Source organism: Tenebrio molitor, chromosome 8 (assembly GCF_963966145.1).
Source record: "Tenebrio molitor chromosome 8, icTenMoli1.1, whole genome shotgun sequence".
Taxonomy (NCBI): Eukaryota; Metazoa; Arthropoda; class Insecta; order Coleoptera; family Tenebrionidae; genus Tenebrio; species Tenebrio molitor.
The window spans coordinates 12,877,387-12,893,096 of record NC_091053.1 but is presented as its reverse complement, the minus strand read 5'-3'; the positions used below and the strand labels follow the sequence as shown (position 1 = coordinate 12,893,096).

At 35.8% G+C, this 15,710-nt stretch overlaps 1 protein-coding gene and 1 long non-coding RNA gene across 4 annotated transcripts in view; both read left to right on the top strand.

Annotated features, from left to right (window-relative positions):
* The window catches only part of LOC138136336 (ras-related and estrogen-regulated growth inhibitor-like), a 104,964-nt gene that overhangs the window by 31,935 nt on the left and 57,319 nt on the right, over positions 1-15,710 (top strand). The window lies entirely within an intron of this gene.
* LOC138137221 (uncharacterized) lies at positions 10,716-11,838 on the top strand. Of its 2 annotated transcripts, XR_011161630.1 has the most exons (3): positions 10,725-10,919; positions 10,985-11,326; positions 11,406-11,838. It is a non-coding gene; the product is annotated as an uncharacterized lncRNA (long non-coding RNA). The 2 variants fall into 2 exon arrangements; XR_011161629.1 differs by lacking the exon at positions 11,406-11,838 and having other exon boundaries at positions 10,716-10,919; positions 10,985-11,348.

The following is a 15,710-nucleotide window of genomic DNA, read 5'->3' as shown; positions in this document are numbered from 1 at the left end:
CAACCACAAACCATCTCCGTTTCAAATTTATTAAAAATTAATTCCGATTTATCGGAGATAGAGCACGTTCGTGATTAAACCGCTTCTGGTTGTTAATTTATTTTAATTCCTGGAAGCGTTCGCGATTTATAACGTTGCCAACAATTATGTTAATGTGTTACATCTATCTGTTCACTTTACATGATTTCCGCGTGCACATCCATCTCGAATAGGCCATAACGTAAGTAGGTGGAGAACGTTACGAAGCGACGCTGCGAAAATGAAATATGCTATGGCACCGCAAGGATATCGCAGGATAATTGGATCATGTTTTATCGACAAATGGACGTACTAGGTGGGCTCGAGTTGTTTCTGGTCTTCACGATAGATAATTCAATTGGAGAACACTTTAGCAACAGATGGGAACGGTGAAATTGAACAATGAATAATTGTTGTAACCTTTGTGGTGAAAACTGGCGGGTGCGGTGTTAATCGACATGACATTTAGAAAGATTTTCCAATTTCTTGACAAGATTTTGAACAAACATTGGTCCCGATGAGCTCCTTGGTGCCCACCCAAAATTTTTGACAAAAGTACTCCCGTGCACACTTGGACAACTGTATTACCATCAGAAACATTGCTTTTTTCTTTTGGAACTGGTTTCTTCCATTTTCATTATTTTTAGACCTGTTTTGAAGTGGTACCATTTTTTTCGCTCTTCAATTTCGCTTTTTAATCTTCGGCACCCACTTCTCGTGAACCCACCGTTAATGGGTGACACCCGTCACGGGTTAAAGTCGTGTCGGCGGACTTAGCGCGAAAGTGTGGCTCCGAAGGCTGTTTCAATGATGCCAATTTAGGTGTTCCGGTCAGATTTCGCTCTATCGTTGGTTTTCTCGTGGCCAATTCCGTCCGAAAACAAATCAATTGACACTGCTTGAACCCGCCGGATATTTTCGTCACCGCGCGGTAACGACCGACGAATCGAGAAGAACAAGACGAAAACGAAGAAGGTGCCATCAAAAGTAACGGTTGATAATAATGCAAGCACGATTCGGAGGACGCGATCGAACACTCAATCATCCTGTTGGAGGCTCGTTCCAGATTATTACCGAATTTTAACCACCTCTTGCATGGGCTTTATTAACTGGCCCATATCGAACCATGTAATAAAATCAAGATGGCACGATTTGCACCTTGCAACAGATCGTTAGCGCTGTAGGACTAAATGGGTCACGAATGACCCAACAGAACAGAGACCAATCGGACTTTAAATACTTTTCAAAAACAAGAACTTTTCTATGCACAAGTAGTTTAGATTCGATCCAGACCACTTGATGTACATATTTTTTGCAAAACCTCCAAAAAGAGGAGTTTTTCGGAAGAAGTGGCAAAACTTCTGAGTTGTTGTTTAACAGTTGCAAATTACTTTGACCCCGTTGTCCTGCGGGTGCCGTGTCTGTTGCAGACCAGTTCGGTGGCACACTACGCGTTTACTTTAATTGAAACGTTATCATCATTATTATTATTATTTTTCGATGAAGCCGCACACGACGAATAAGAACGAGGTTCGTGGCGTTTTCGCAGAATGGTCTTTATTGTGTTGGCTTAGTGGCCGTGGAAGCTTTGTTGGCGAGATACAAATTGAGGCGACTGGCGATGACTGTCGTTGTGTCGGTCTTAACGTCAATTATGCGCCGCATGCACAACGGCCTTAAGGTTTTCAACACTTGATGGCATCGTAATTAACCGTATCGTCTGCAACGAGAATACCACAATTGCGGCGCCGACGTGAACGTTCACTCCCAAATGGAGGATGGAATAATTGCGATTCCTGTTGTTCGAACAAGTTCGCTGCAAAACTTCGCGAAATACTTATTTTTGTGTAGTTGTGTTGTAGAACGAGGCGTTGTATTTTTATATGTTTAAGTTGTTGAAAATTGGAAATTGTATCGTTTTGATTAGAGTTGACATTTGGGTGAAAGAGATCTGGCAACGTTGCACGAATACAAGTGGTCAGTTGATGAGGCGTCGAATCGAAAAAAGTGCAAAGTGTTTGACGAAATTGACCCAAAAGTGAACAATATCACTTGAAAATTGTGAATTTAACGAGAGACGATGGAAAGAGATCTGATGCGTCTATGAATGCGACGTTGTCAAATCTTTCATGTTCTTGATAAATGAATGAGGTTAGAATATATACCTAAAGTCCATTCCATTTAAGTATGCAGTATGGAATAGCATAGGGACTATTTTCCCGTTGATTGGTCAAAATGAGAGAAAAGTTTACACGAAGGCAATGTTCGATTTTTGATAACTACTGTCAAATTTTGATATTTGATCGATTTTTTGGTTATTAGTGTCAAACTTGTCGAGTTTTTGCATCAGACGCATCATGAAACTACAATTTTGTTATTAGAATACCACTACGGTAAGTTCCTTTATGATTTTTTTTTTTTTGTTAATTTTACTTGGAATGTATGTTTTCAAATTTGCCGCGTTCGCCAGTGTGAAACGTTCTCCATTCGAAGCGACCTTTACTGCATTCTTAAATGGAATGGACTGTAGTAAAAACGTTTTAGATGTGGATTGTCAAACTCAAAGTCGCTTGAAACTTGTGATTGAACTGTACCTACAGGTGTCCCATCACATAAATACTGTCCACCGCCACAAAAATTGGGTATTTGGGCCTTTCTACTTTATGAAAATTTATGGAAGACGAAAATTTAGGAGGGGTTGCAGTTTGTCTGAGGCCGTAGCACGTGGTTTCCGATCGCGGAGTTATTCTGGTTTTCTCCCCTCCATTTATTATTCCCCATGAGTTCCGTCATGGGATCACTCCGTTGAGACAACGCTAGGCAACCCTACGTCGGTTGAGGACTACGTGACCCAGGAGTTCCGTCAGTACTCCCTCTTCTTTCCCTTCTCATACAACATGATGATAGGTTATGATATTTACGACCGTTTTACAAACTGTAACTATGACAATGAGAAAATCAAATCAAACTGTCAGTGTCATTACTCAATTATCGTTCACGTCAAGTTTTAAGATGCTGACACTATCACTATCTTCGATAGCAACGTGTAGCAACGTGGCACGTAGAAACCTTACACAACTTAAATTTCCAAAAATTCAGGTAACTACGATTTTCTACTGTACTAGATGTCTATGAAACCGATGGTACTACACATTAATTTACTAGCTGTAAAAATAGAAACAGTTCAGACTGATTAAAAAAAATTAAAATCGAACATAATTTATATCTCTGGAACCACTTGATGGATTACTATTATTCCAGTAACAAGGTCTGCTTATATTCGTCTGATAATGTCCGAAAGAGATAATGTTGACAAATGCACTAACTGCACTACACAAAACAGTAGCAGACAAGTACCGCGCCTTCAGATAAATTCGGAATTAGAGTAGGCTGTGATTTAGATATTTTGTCTAGGAACGGTTGGTAGACTTTGAGAACTGACAGTTGTCAAATTAATTCAAATTACAAAAGTTGTGAGGCATTCATTTATAATTTTCATTACATATTTATAATAAGATGGGATTACCACACAAAATGTTTCTTCTTGAAAGTTATTTTCGAAGTGGTAGGTTAGAAAATCGACAACATGTTTATTCAATCAATCAGTGGATACAGGAGTTTCGTCAACAGTTTCCTAATCTTGTAACCACTTATACACAGCTTGTAAAACACATTTATGCTTGTGTTGACAAATTTCGGGAAACTGGATCAGTAAACCGTAAACCAGGGAGCAGGGCACCTAGAAATATCGCAGATATTCAGCGTCGAATGGAAAACTCACCCAAAAAATCAATTGTGAAACTGTCACAAGAGGTTCAGTTATCTGTAGGAACATGACACACTATACTAAAAAAAGATCAGCAGTTATGTGCATATAAAATTCAAGCAGTTCACAAAGTCAGGCCCTTTGATTTTGGAAGAAGAATAGCACATTTCTAGTTTTTGGAAAATTGAACAACCATGACATTCTCGATAAGTGCTGCTTTTCAGACGAGGCGTGGTTCCATCTTTCAGGATATAAATAAACAAAACATGAGAATATGGTCCGCAGCAAGTCCCCATGAATTTGTGGAAACTCCTTTACATTTACAAAAAAGCGGTTTCGAGAAGGCGAAGCATCGAACCAATATTTTTTAACCAAACCGTAACTGCTGCAAGATATCTCAATGATTTATTAGAGCTCTTAATCAACGTGTTACATAACGATGAACTTACCGAAGGTTATTCTCAGCAAGATAATGCTACAGCACGTTCCGTTCGTCAAACAATTGCTTATTTGAAAGAATTATTTGACACCCAAGTGGTGGAATTTCTTGCAAATCTTCTGGATCTTACAATAATGGACTATTTTATTTATCCACATCTCAAAAACACAGTTTTTAGAAGCACACGTCACACTATCGAAGAACTGTGTGACGTTATTATAGATGTTTGTGCTAACATAACCCCCCAACAATTGGAAAACGCATTTGACAACATGAAGCGCCGAGTTCATGTTTTGTTTTGAATTTTGTGTTTCCTTTATAAATTTCTATGTCACGATCAGAATAAACACGTTTATTGTGCTGTCAAGTGTTACTGCTGTGCAGTCTTTAAAAACTACATGTTGCCAACTTCATAATAAAATCACAGTGTACTTTAATTCCGAATTTATTTGACGTCACAGTACTTGCTTTTTAGTTCATTCAACTGTTTCAATTAGTAATAGTAGTTATTTATGTGACGCGCTTAGTAAATTAATCTTTACGGGCGAGCTGGAATTAGTAGGACGAGCGACGAAGGAGCGAGTCTCCATAATCTAGTGAGCCCAGTAAAGATTAATTGCTAAGCGAGTTGCATACAAACTTTTATTTCCACCTTCAGCCTTTAAACATCGTTTTTTAATTGCTATTTATGTTAATAAAAAATGAAATTTTGTATTGAGAGGCGGTAGGGCAATTTATACCTACGTCGTCATGGTGTTGTGATAAACAACAAAAATACTGTCAGAAGTTTTGTGAAATGTTGCAAAAAGAAAGAAAAGAAAGAATGGGTTTAATGCCCGATGAAGACTTTGAAGGCGATTTTCTTGAAGTGGAAGAAAATGTCCAAGGAATTGCCAACGCTGCAAGTGCGGTTCTCTTACTGATTGGATCCAAAAAGCGGTATGAAAATGACTTTTGAAATTTGTTTATGTTAAACTTTTCCAAAAATGATTTAATTAGTTTTGATTAACTATTTTTTGATGAACATCGTAATATTTAAAAGTCTCTTCTACGAGCCTGTAAAATATTACAGGGCTCTGTGCGTAACTACTCATTTACTTAGTTACCACAAATGCCTGTAAAGGGTCACTTACTTAGAAGATGGAAATTAAAAAAAAATTGGGGTCGTCACACCTGTCAAAAGGAGTAAAAATTTACATATGCGCAAAACGATGGTTTAGGCAAAGATTATTATTTAGCAAACATAAAAATGACAATTGAATAATTGATGCTGAACCATATTGCCCATACTTGTTCTGGTAGACTTTTTCCCCTTAATGTGCTTCATCCTTAATTTTTTTTATGCGTTTATTGTTTACATTTTGTCTCGGGGGCACACATTATTATAATTTATTTGTATTATTCATTAATGTTTCATTGTACAGAGTGTTCCAAAATTCGGGAAACAACTCAACAGTGGGTTATTAAATAAAGATAAAAGAACATTGGGAAAATGTTTCATCTCTAGAGTACATATGCGTTTGATTTTTTTTAATCCGTGAAACCATCAAGCAAAATTACAATCTTAATGTCAGTAGCAAAGTGACGATACGGAAGTGTCAAAAGTCAAGTTTAATTTTCACAATTAATTATATTCTAATTGTAAGCAATTTTGATTTTGAGTCTTGTATGTTGGAATAGTTTACAGGTGCGATGTTGCTAAGTATTTTCAAGAGAAATCGACACAAAGTCGTTTCTTGGAAAGGTTGCAAATGACACAGTAAATAATTGCAAACCGGATTATAATCCAAAATTGTTTTTCCATTAGTCTATCAAAAAGAAATCGTCAAAATCTTTTCCCACAATCAAAATAAATGAGGTTAAACGTGTAACTTTTTAATCCTTATTGCTTCGAAACTAAAAGAGATTAAACTTTTTAACATTTTTTTTCTGATCTACGACCAGTTAATTTCATAAAAATTATTCGCAGCTCTTAAAGCATAACCGATAACAGTTTTGAAACCAAGATACAAATTTTTGTAGTGTACTGAATTTATTAATTTGTGACCAGGCTATAGATATTTATCTACGCCCGTGGGATAAATGATCCCATCAATTTTGCGTGAGATAAGAACTTCATTACCACACGCATTTTCATTATCGCACTTTTTTTATAATAACAACTAATCAATCAAAATTTAAATTTAATAAACATTTAACTACAAGAACAATTGATAAGTATAACTATTTTTTGTAAATATGTATGTATTATGTAATTACACAATTTTTACAATTTGTTAAATAAACTCCCGATGAAGACAGTTGTGAATTTATTCTGGGCGGTCGTAGATAAAATATTGTACAATACACGTGTGATAATGCCTCATTATCAAATTTGTGTGACACACAACTCGGCTTCGCCTCGTTGTGCAAGTTTCGCACGCGTTTACTAACAATGCTCTTATCCCACTTGTATCGTAAATATCTATTATTGTATCTGTTTGCAACGGAGTAATTAAATCTCACTTCTGCTGTGTATCTGTTTTCTTAAACTTACTATTCCGAAAATATGTTGCACCAGAGATTTATTATAAAAGAAAACATTGTAAGTTAAGATTTTGGACGTCCACCATTTTGCAATTTTCGGAAATCTTCATAATTTCATTTTATAGACCAAACGTAAATTTTGAGCAAACAATTTAGAAGCAACAAACGTACCCACAAACTACAGATGTATCATGTATCGGGTGTTCATTTAAATTTCTCCTCAAAGTTGGCGTTGAAGAGGCGATTGTGAATGCACCACTCGTCAGTCTCCAGAGTAAAAACACAAACAACGCAAAAAGTGGGGTTAGATTTAAACAGCTGATCCGTGATCTGTAATCCGTGGAGCGTTCACAATCGATTCTTCAGCGCCTACTTTGAGGATACATTTAAATGAACACCCGATATAAGAAATCGCTGGAGTGATGATCAATCATTGATATCTATTCACGCATTGACTAAATCAATTGGCAGCAGGTACAGTTATCGATTTTTTGATAAATGTTCGAGTTATCGATTTTTTGATAAATGTTCTTTTAATTTAAATTTAATCACCGGAAATGTAAACTGTTATTCAATTTTAAACATAATTTATTGAGATTAAAAATCAGTGAAAAAGATGTGATCAGGACAAAAAAAGGACACCACTCAAAGTAATAAAATGATTAATATGTTTTAGGTTTTTGAGAACATTTGTACAGAACTCGCCTCGACTTTGTGAATTTTTTTCAGTTAGAAAGTCTCCAAAGAGTTTTTGTCATTTTTGAATTTTTTAATAATTCAACAAAACCCAACGCAGAGAAACTCGGAACTTTTTCCTCGCACCTCATTATGCGTCATTGTTAACTTTTACTTGTGACCCTTCCGTCCAACACTGATTAAATAATATGTCACTATGAATATGAATAAATTGAGTGAAATATGCATATCACGTCTATCCAGTCGTCCTTAGAAAAATACCGACGAAATCGGTAAATATTTTCGTAGCATAATGAAAAATAATAGAAAGTCTGAATCGGTTGCGCAAGAAAAACTTTTCGGTCGCGTGATTTACGACGGTCCGCCGAGATTATTCGCCCAACCCTGTCGGACACTTCTTTCTTCAGCGCGAAATTCAATTTGAGATTATCGCCATAAATTAACCCTCTCCCGGCCAGATGGTTGACAGTTGTGATTAACGACGTTTAGTCACCGGTTTATTTTTCCCCAATAAATATCTCGGCGAGGAACGCGCCCTCATCCATCATCTTATTCAATTTTGAGCAATTTCGAAACGACGTCCCGACTAATGAATTTGAAGAAGAGAGGCCATAAAAGGCAAAAAGCGACCACTTTCTCCGATTATGCCGATATGCAAATCTCTTTCGTTTTCTAAGATTCAGAATCGATCGGTGTCAAAAAAAATCTGTAATAATACTAATGAACGTAGATGTAGATTGAGAATGAAGGTTTCCTTTTCACTCAATTAGTTACAAAATGAGCAGGTTTTTGATGATGCCGCAGACGGATTTTTTTCAGGAAAAAGTAGCAACCGTACTCATTAAGAATAAGTTTCTAGGACCACCAAACTGGTAAATTATTTTAATCGCTCTGACTGGTTTTCAATCGATTTAGAGATTTTGCCGGAGTGACATTCATTTTTACGCCAAAGAATCTTCGTCGTGGCTTCGTGGGGTTGAAGTAAGATTAAAATGCACCACACGAGTGTAGGTATCGGGTGTTCATTTAAATTTCCGGTCAAAGTTGGCGTTGTGAGTCGATTGTGAACGCACCACTCGTGTAAAAACGTAAGATTTAAACAGCTGATCCGTGATTCATAATCCGTAGTGCGTTCACAATCGACTCTTCAACGCCAACTTTGATCGGAAATTTAAATGAACACCCGATACAATTTGTTCCAGTTTGTGGAGATCAGCAGAACAAAAATATCGCAGTAAATGACGAACAACAGAAATGTTTCGATTAGTTCCGTTCGAAGATCGAGATCTAGAAAGATGTGAATTACGTAATAAATAATAACTTAATAATAGAAATCCATTGTTTCGATCTACTTTCCGATAAAGTTTTAATGTGCCGTCGGCTCAACTCGATTCCGTTTCGTTGTTATTATTGTTCACATATTTAAAAAGGAAGATTTATACTGTTATAAATCAAAGTTTGAGCGGCACAGTAAAAGCCGCATTACATTTACATTGTATTTGTAAAAACAATCGCAGAAATAGGTACGCGGTAGTTCCGTTTTATGGTGTTTACGTAATAAAATTATTTTTACAGGAAACTGTAATTAAACAAGCGTACTTTCCATAAAACCGATTGGTAAGTGTACGCTCGAAATTAATTTAAACGCTACTCCATCACTTCTCTGCGGGATTGAAATCGGGTCCGCGCGGTGGCTCGATTCTGGAAGACTTGGTTAATTGATTTTTCTCTGTTCTTTTGGGTATCTAGTTCGGATGAGCGCCGCAAGAGAAAACTACTTCTGTTCCGTCAGATTTCAAATTGACTTAGCAACAGGTAAAATATGTTACCTGTTTGTAGGTAATACTTTTTGCTGTTAAGTACGTGTGTAAGTGTAACAAATTGTCTTGGGCTACATCATAAATCATAAGTTTACTAGATATGAGCAGTGAGCAATTAATCATTGTTTGCATCACTTAGGTCCGCGTTTAATATGCAATTGACATAAAAATAAGACCACGTGGGATGGGTGGAGTTTTTTTGCAACGGGTCCGTCCACCTTGAACGTACCAATACACCCGACCGGGTACAATTCATTACCATTAAGGCACCAGGATTAATGGGACACGTAATTTCGTTATTATGCGATTCGAATCTCATTATGGGGAATGGATGAGCTAATGGTAATTATGTGGGTGGGGGGTTGGAGTTCCGAATGAGCAAGTTGAATGAAATTGATGAAATAGTTGTTAGATTCGTTTTTGGGTTCTACGACCAAACCATTTCGAAAATATCTCTTTTTTCACTTTAGAAACATAGATGAAAAATATTCTCCTAGATTTTCTTCTGTGTGCGCCGGATGGGCACAGATTCATTTTTGGGTTCTAAGACCAAACCATTCCCAAACTATCTTTTCTTACACTGTAGAAATATAGATGAAATTTTCTCCTAGATTTTCTTCTGCTGGTGCCAGATGGGCAAGTCGAACGAAATTGATGAAACCATTTTTTGGATTCGTTTTTGGGTTCTAAGACCAAACCATTTCCAAAATATCTCTTCGTACACTTGAGAAACATAGATGAAATTTTCTCCTAGATTTTCTTCTGTGTGCGGCGGATGGGCAAGTCGAATCAAATTGATGAAACAGTGGTTATATTAGTTTTTGGGTTCTAAGACCAAGCCATTTCGAAAATATCTCTTTTTTCAATTGAGAAACATAGATTAAATTTTCTCCTAGATAGATAGTCGAATCAAATTAATGAAACAGTTTGTAGATTTGTTTTTGGGTTCTAAAACCAAGCCATTTCGAAAATGTCTCTTTTTTCACTTTAGAAACATACTTAGATGAAATGTTCTAGATTTTCTTCTGTGTGCGCCAGATGGACAACTTGAATGAAATTGATGAAACAGTTAGATTCGTTTTTGGGTTCTAAGACCAAACCTTTCACAAAATATATTTTCGGCCTCCCAATCTGGGAAATATAGCGTTACCTTACACTTTAGGTCAAGGGAGGTGCGATTTCCCGTACAATGTCAAAAATTTCTAGTGGAATGTGGGAAAAATCTAGTGGAGTACGGGAAAAATGTGCGGACACCGTTGATTTATTCTTTTCACAGTTACTTTAAAATTAAAGTGTCCATACGTTACTTTAATTTGGTGTAAAAAAACACGTTTCCCTGAATAATTTTTCCGATAAATGTGTTTGTTTAATTTATATCGATCAAAAAAGAAAATAATCGTAACAGGGAAAATACAACCTATTGGCTTGGCAGCTTTATATGTCAAAAATTTTGACAATTGTCAGGTATTTCATAAATATCTGCACAATAAAACAAAACCACAGAAGTTGATATATGGTTTTGTGTACCTACTTTATCCAGTACTAGCTGTTAGTGCTAAAGTGCAACTGGAAAATAAAAATCTACAAAACATTCTAACCCCAAAATCTTGTATTCACCTGAAGAAAGATGATTCGTTTTCACCAGGAAGTAGTGGTTAAGTACAAGACATTTTAATAATTTGCAACATTATTAACATAATTTATTTTGTAAAATTACAGTTGTAAACATTATTGTTACAATTCTCCACTTTAGAGAACAATGCAGAAACAATTTGGTAACTGTCAGCTTTATTACTTCTGGGTTGAATGTCAATATGTTGTACTGGTGCTTCTCTTATGGTACTGATGATGGAATTCTCAATGTTGGATGGTTACATTGGAAGCAACTGCTAAAAATTCAAGTAGATAAAAGCACTGTATCGAAGTTTGTGACACAACTCACCATTGTTTGAGGAGCTGTAGCTGCAACATAGTACATTTTGTTTTTGATGTTGAAGGAAGGCCATCAGTCATCACGAATCATTTTAGGAACTTCAATCTTGTGTCCATAGGGCAATCAAGGTTCAAATATTTGTCAATTTTATTTGAAATTGTTTTAATACCAATTTAACCTGACTTCCATATATGTATTTCTTCACAGTTTCAACCCAGTTTGGATTGGTAATGGCAAACGATCTACAAATATTGGTTTTTGCGTCAGTTATCAATATAATATCTTCTCTTGACATTTTCCATTTTCAGAGTATATAACTCCTTTCGGAGACAGGCACCACAAACACCTATTAATAAAACTGTCTGTAATAAAATATGGTTTATTAAAAATTTGTGAATTAAAGAATAGTTATTACATACTTTCGTGAGAAAAAATTGTTCTATGTAACGTTGTTTCGATTTTTGTGGTAATAATTCAGAATTTAGTCCTGCCACTAGTTGTACTGCCTCTGGTGTCACATTTAACTCACTCTATATTATATACTAGACATTTTTTTCACTCGATTAATACACCAAAATCAAATTTTGAAGCACGACCGTGAAAATTTAGCCGGCAAATAATTTGTTAGGAAAAAAACAAATGAGCGGTCACGGTCGTCAAGGAATTGATTCCACAGCATTCGATTCTTTATTGACGATGTCAAATTCTACAATAAAATTAGTCTTGATTTTTAAAAGATTTAATATTTTGGTCAGCCGAAAAGTCTAATACAAATGTCGTACGGGACGTATTTTCCGGCCCTCCAACTAATCAGGCACTCGGCTGCGCCATCGTGCCCGAAACCAGTTGTCGTGCCGGAAAATTCACATCCCGTACTCTAATGTAAATAACTATTTCTTACACTGCAGAAATATAGATGAAATTTTCTAGTAGATTTTCTTCTGTGTGCCGGATGGGCAAATCGCATGAAATTGATGAAACAGTTTTTAGATTTGTTTGTGGATTCTAAGACCAAGCCATTTCGAAAATATCTCTTTTTTTACTTTAGAAATAATAGATGAAATTTTCTCTTAGATTTTCTTCTGGGAATTCTGGGTGCGCCGGATGGACAAGTTGAATGTAATTGATGAAGCAGTTTTTAGATTCGTTTTTGGGTTCTAAGATACTTCAAAAATATCTCTTCCCACACTGTAGAAACATTGATAATCCTGAACCCTCCACCACCCGGCGGCACAGCAATTTTGCCGGAGTACACACACTATTACGGATATTACTATCAAGTAATAGTGCAGTGCTAATCAACATAATTACCGGCGTCTCGCCTCCACATTTTGACGTGTTTTATTATGTTCTGTGTCAATATTAAAGAACTTCCTCACGATATGACATGAGTATAATAATATATCTTTTTGAATTTCAACTATCAATGTGTTACCTAAATCCAGAATTTTTAAATTTTTAAAAAGAGATTGCGGTACTATTCCCGTTGCTGAAATTATAAGTGGTAAAATCGATTTTTTTTCTAAACACCAAAGATTTCTCATAGCAACGGAGAGCTCTAAATATTTATTAATTTTTGTGTTATATGTCTGTGTTATATTATGTGAATTTGGAACAGCTATATCTAAAAGATATGCTTGCTTTTGTTGTTTATTTAAAATAATAATGTCTGGTCTGTTATGCTTAATATGAAAGTCAGTTAAAACTGTTCTATCAAAATATAATTTGTAATTATCATTTTCCAAACAACTTTCTGGTGTATAACTATAATGTGGTTGTGTATCCTTTAATAAATTGAATTTAACAGCTAAATTCATGTATATAATTTTAGCGAATATATCATGACGTTTCTTATATTCGCTTTGAGCCAAAACGGTGCAAGACGAAATGATGTGTTCAAATTATTAAAATTTTATTCTTTGTGTAACATTTTGCTTTATGGTTTTGATCAATTTTGAAAATCATATAAATAGTAATTATGCTCTAGATAAAAAAACATTCTGGTTTGGTCTTTTTGCGTGGACTCTTCACCCTGCTCTTCATGTTCTAATTTAAGAACATAGAGCATGCATTTTTTCCCTCGCGAAATGAATCCTTAAGTGGCGGTTGGTCGCGAAACAAGCAGACAACTTGCAAATGTCAACTTTTTACGTCAAATAAAACTTCATAATCACCGCTAATTCTAGTTCCACAGGCGGCCGCCCGTCCCGCAGCGAGCGCCCTCACTTCTCCCCGATATTTATCCACTTAATTCGTTCTGGTCATTAATGAGAACAGGTTGTTTGACGCCAGAACCGCACAAACAGAACAAAAATATGCGCACATGTGGCCGTTTTTTTCCCGGTGCGCCAAAGCTCGACTCTTGCACAAGTCGGATGGCGAGGTAAGATTGCCGTGGAGACTTGGCGTTAGTGATAAATGTGAAATTACACGGAGTAGAACGCGGCGCCACACCACCTGACCCCACCGCGGGTGCCCTTGCTCCCGTAACTAATAATTATTATTAATAAGAGCGATTCGAAAAATGGACAACGAGAAACGGTGAAATAGTCGGCTGGATTGCACGGCGAGTGTGAAAAATTGCCGGCTAAGTCGTAGTGGAGAGCGTGTGGGGCGGAGTGATCTGGGATTGATGGATGTTCTTGAAAAAATTGAAATGTGGGGTTGCTGATGGGTGGACAAAGGCATGAATGGACTGGTGTGGGTTTATTTGTTGATAGATGTTTGTGTAAGCAGAGTGTGTCATTGAATTTAAATTTATTTGTGTTAGTCTACTTTTTGGTCTTTTGTTGGTTTCCGTCGTTATTTTCTAACAATTTCATCAATCAGCAAATAATATTGGACCCAATAGGCATCCCTGTTGTACAACGATTTGCGTAAAATATTTGCTCTTCTTCCTTTCTCTACCAGTCTCTGTTAACTACTTGGTCATAAATCTCTTCTATTATTACTAGTAATGTTCACCCGATATTTTACAAAGTAGGTACAAATTGCAAAAACTAGATAAGGTTGTCTGAAATTTATTACTCGTAATTATGCATATTTATGCTGTCTACATTTTCGTTTAAAACTTTCATACTTTCTTCAGGAACAAACATTGTTCAGTATCTTGTTTTCGAATATTTTTTTCTTTGTAACAGAATTCACAATTAACGAAAAAACATATCAATCAAAAAATTATTTTATCTTCAAGCGGTCGAAAATCGCGCCTTTGTGCATCTCTATAGAAACTTCAAATCCTAGGAGTTGAAATGTCCACAGACAGCTCGACCGAGTCAAATGTAAGGTCATTTGAAGCATTTCTCACGATTTATTTATCAATATTTACACGAAATATTTAATATGTAATTAAATTATCCGTATTGAAAAAAGCCTCCAAAAAAGTGAAATAACGAAATTATTACCCGATATCTAACCGGTGCTACTGTGGTGTAATACGAGTCGCCCATGTGCATGGATGTCAGATGTCAAAATCAAAAATAGCAAAATGGCTGTTCAACGTTAAAAAGTAAACTTTAGACTTTAGTAGTCTTTACTAATATTATTGAACCTTCAAGTTTCAATAATATTGCAACAAGAGAACTAGGAATTACTGGTGCCTTAAAATTTGAAAATAGTAAGGTTGAAAATTGTCATTTTACTGTAACTGCACCAAAAGAAAATAAATGAATTCATGTCCGGGTTTTTTTTGTGACCCCCAATCTCTGGGCTTAGCACAAAAAGACTCCTTCTACTCTTCATCATATAATCTACTTACTAATTTTCAACACGGCATCTTCTAAACATTTTGGCGTAGACTTTGTCTCAGCTAGAAGAAACATTGGTGATCCAACGTTTGTGCACAAAATTTGGTGGGATCAATTAGTTACTCTGAATCACTAATGCAAAATGCAAACTTGTCTATTGCACACAGCATACCAAGTTCCAAAAATGTATGATCAAAGCAGTTGTGAAAAACAAAAGACAAAATATGTCATCGTTACGATATTTGTCATGAATGAAAATCAAAAGTGGTTTCAGTTTTGAAACGGTTCCTATATGAATGAGTAACCATTGTCAATATTTGACAAGGCTGCCATTTCATAGCTACTCTTGATCATACATTTTTTAAAACATACGGTACAATTGTTTATTGCATTATGATGATATTGACATATTTCAAAGTAAATTTACTAACATTAGAATAAGAAAATTATTATTACTGTGGTTTATACATAAATAATTTTTACTGATGTTTCTGTTTCGCCAGCTCGCTAACATGATTTCCTTTTTGTTGTTATTTGTCTTTTGTTTCGAGTTATGAGCAGTTTTTGTCTAAATTGCAAAAAAGGAACACGGCATCGAGGCCGGATGTGTTTATCATTACGGATATTTTTATAAGTGATGATAATTCCTTTGATTATTATTATTTATCATATAAAAAAGGAGGAGACGGCATCGAGGCCCGATTTATACTCCTTTAAAAATGCAATTTTTTTAAATTACCATTTATTTTGCGAGACCCACTTATTT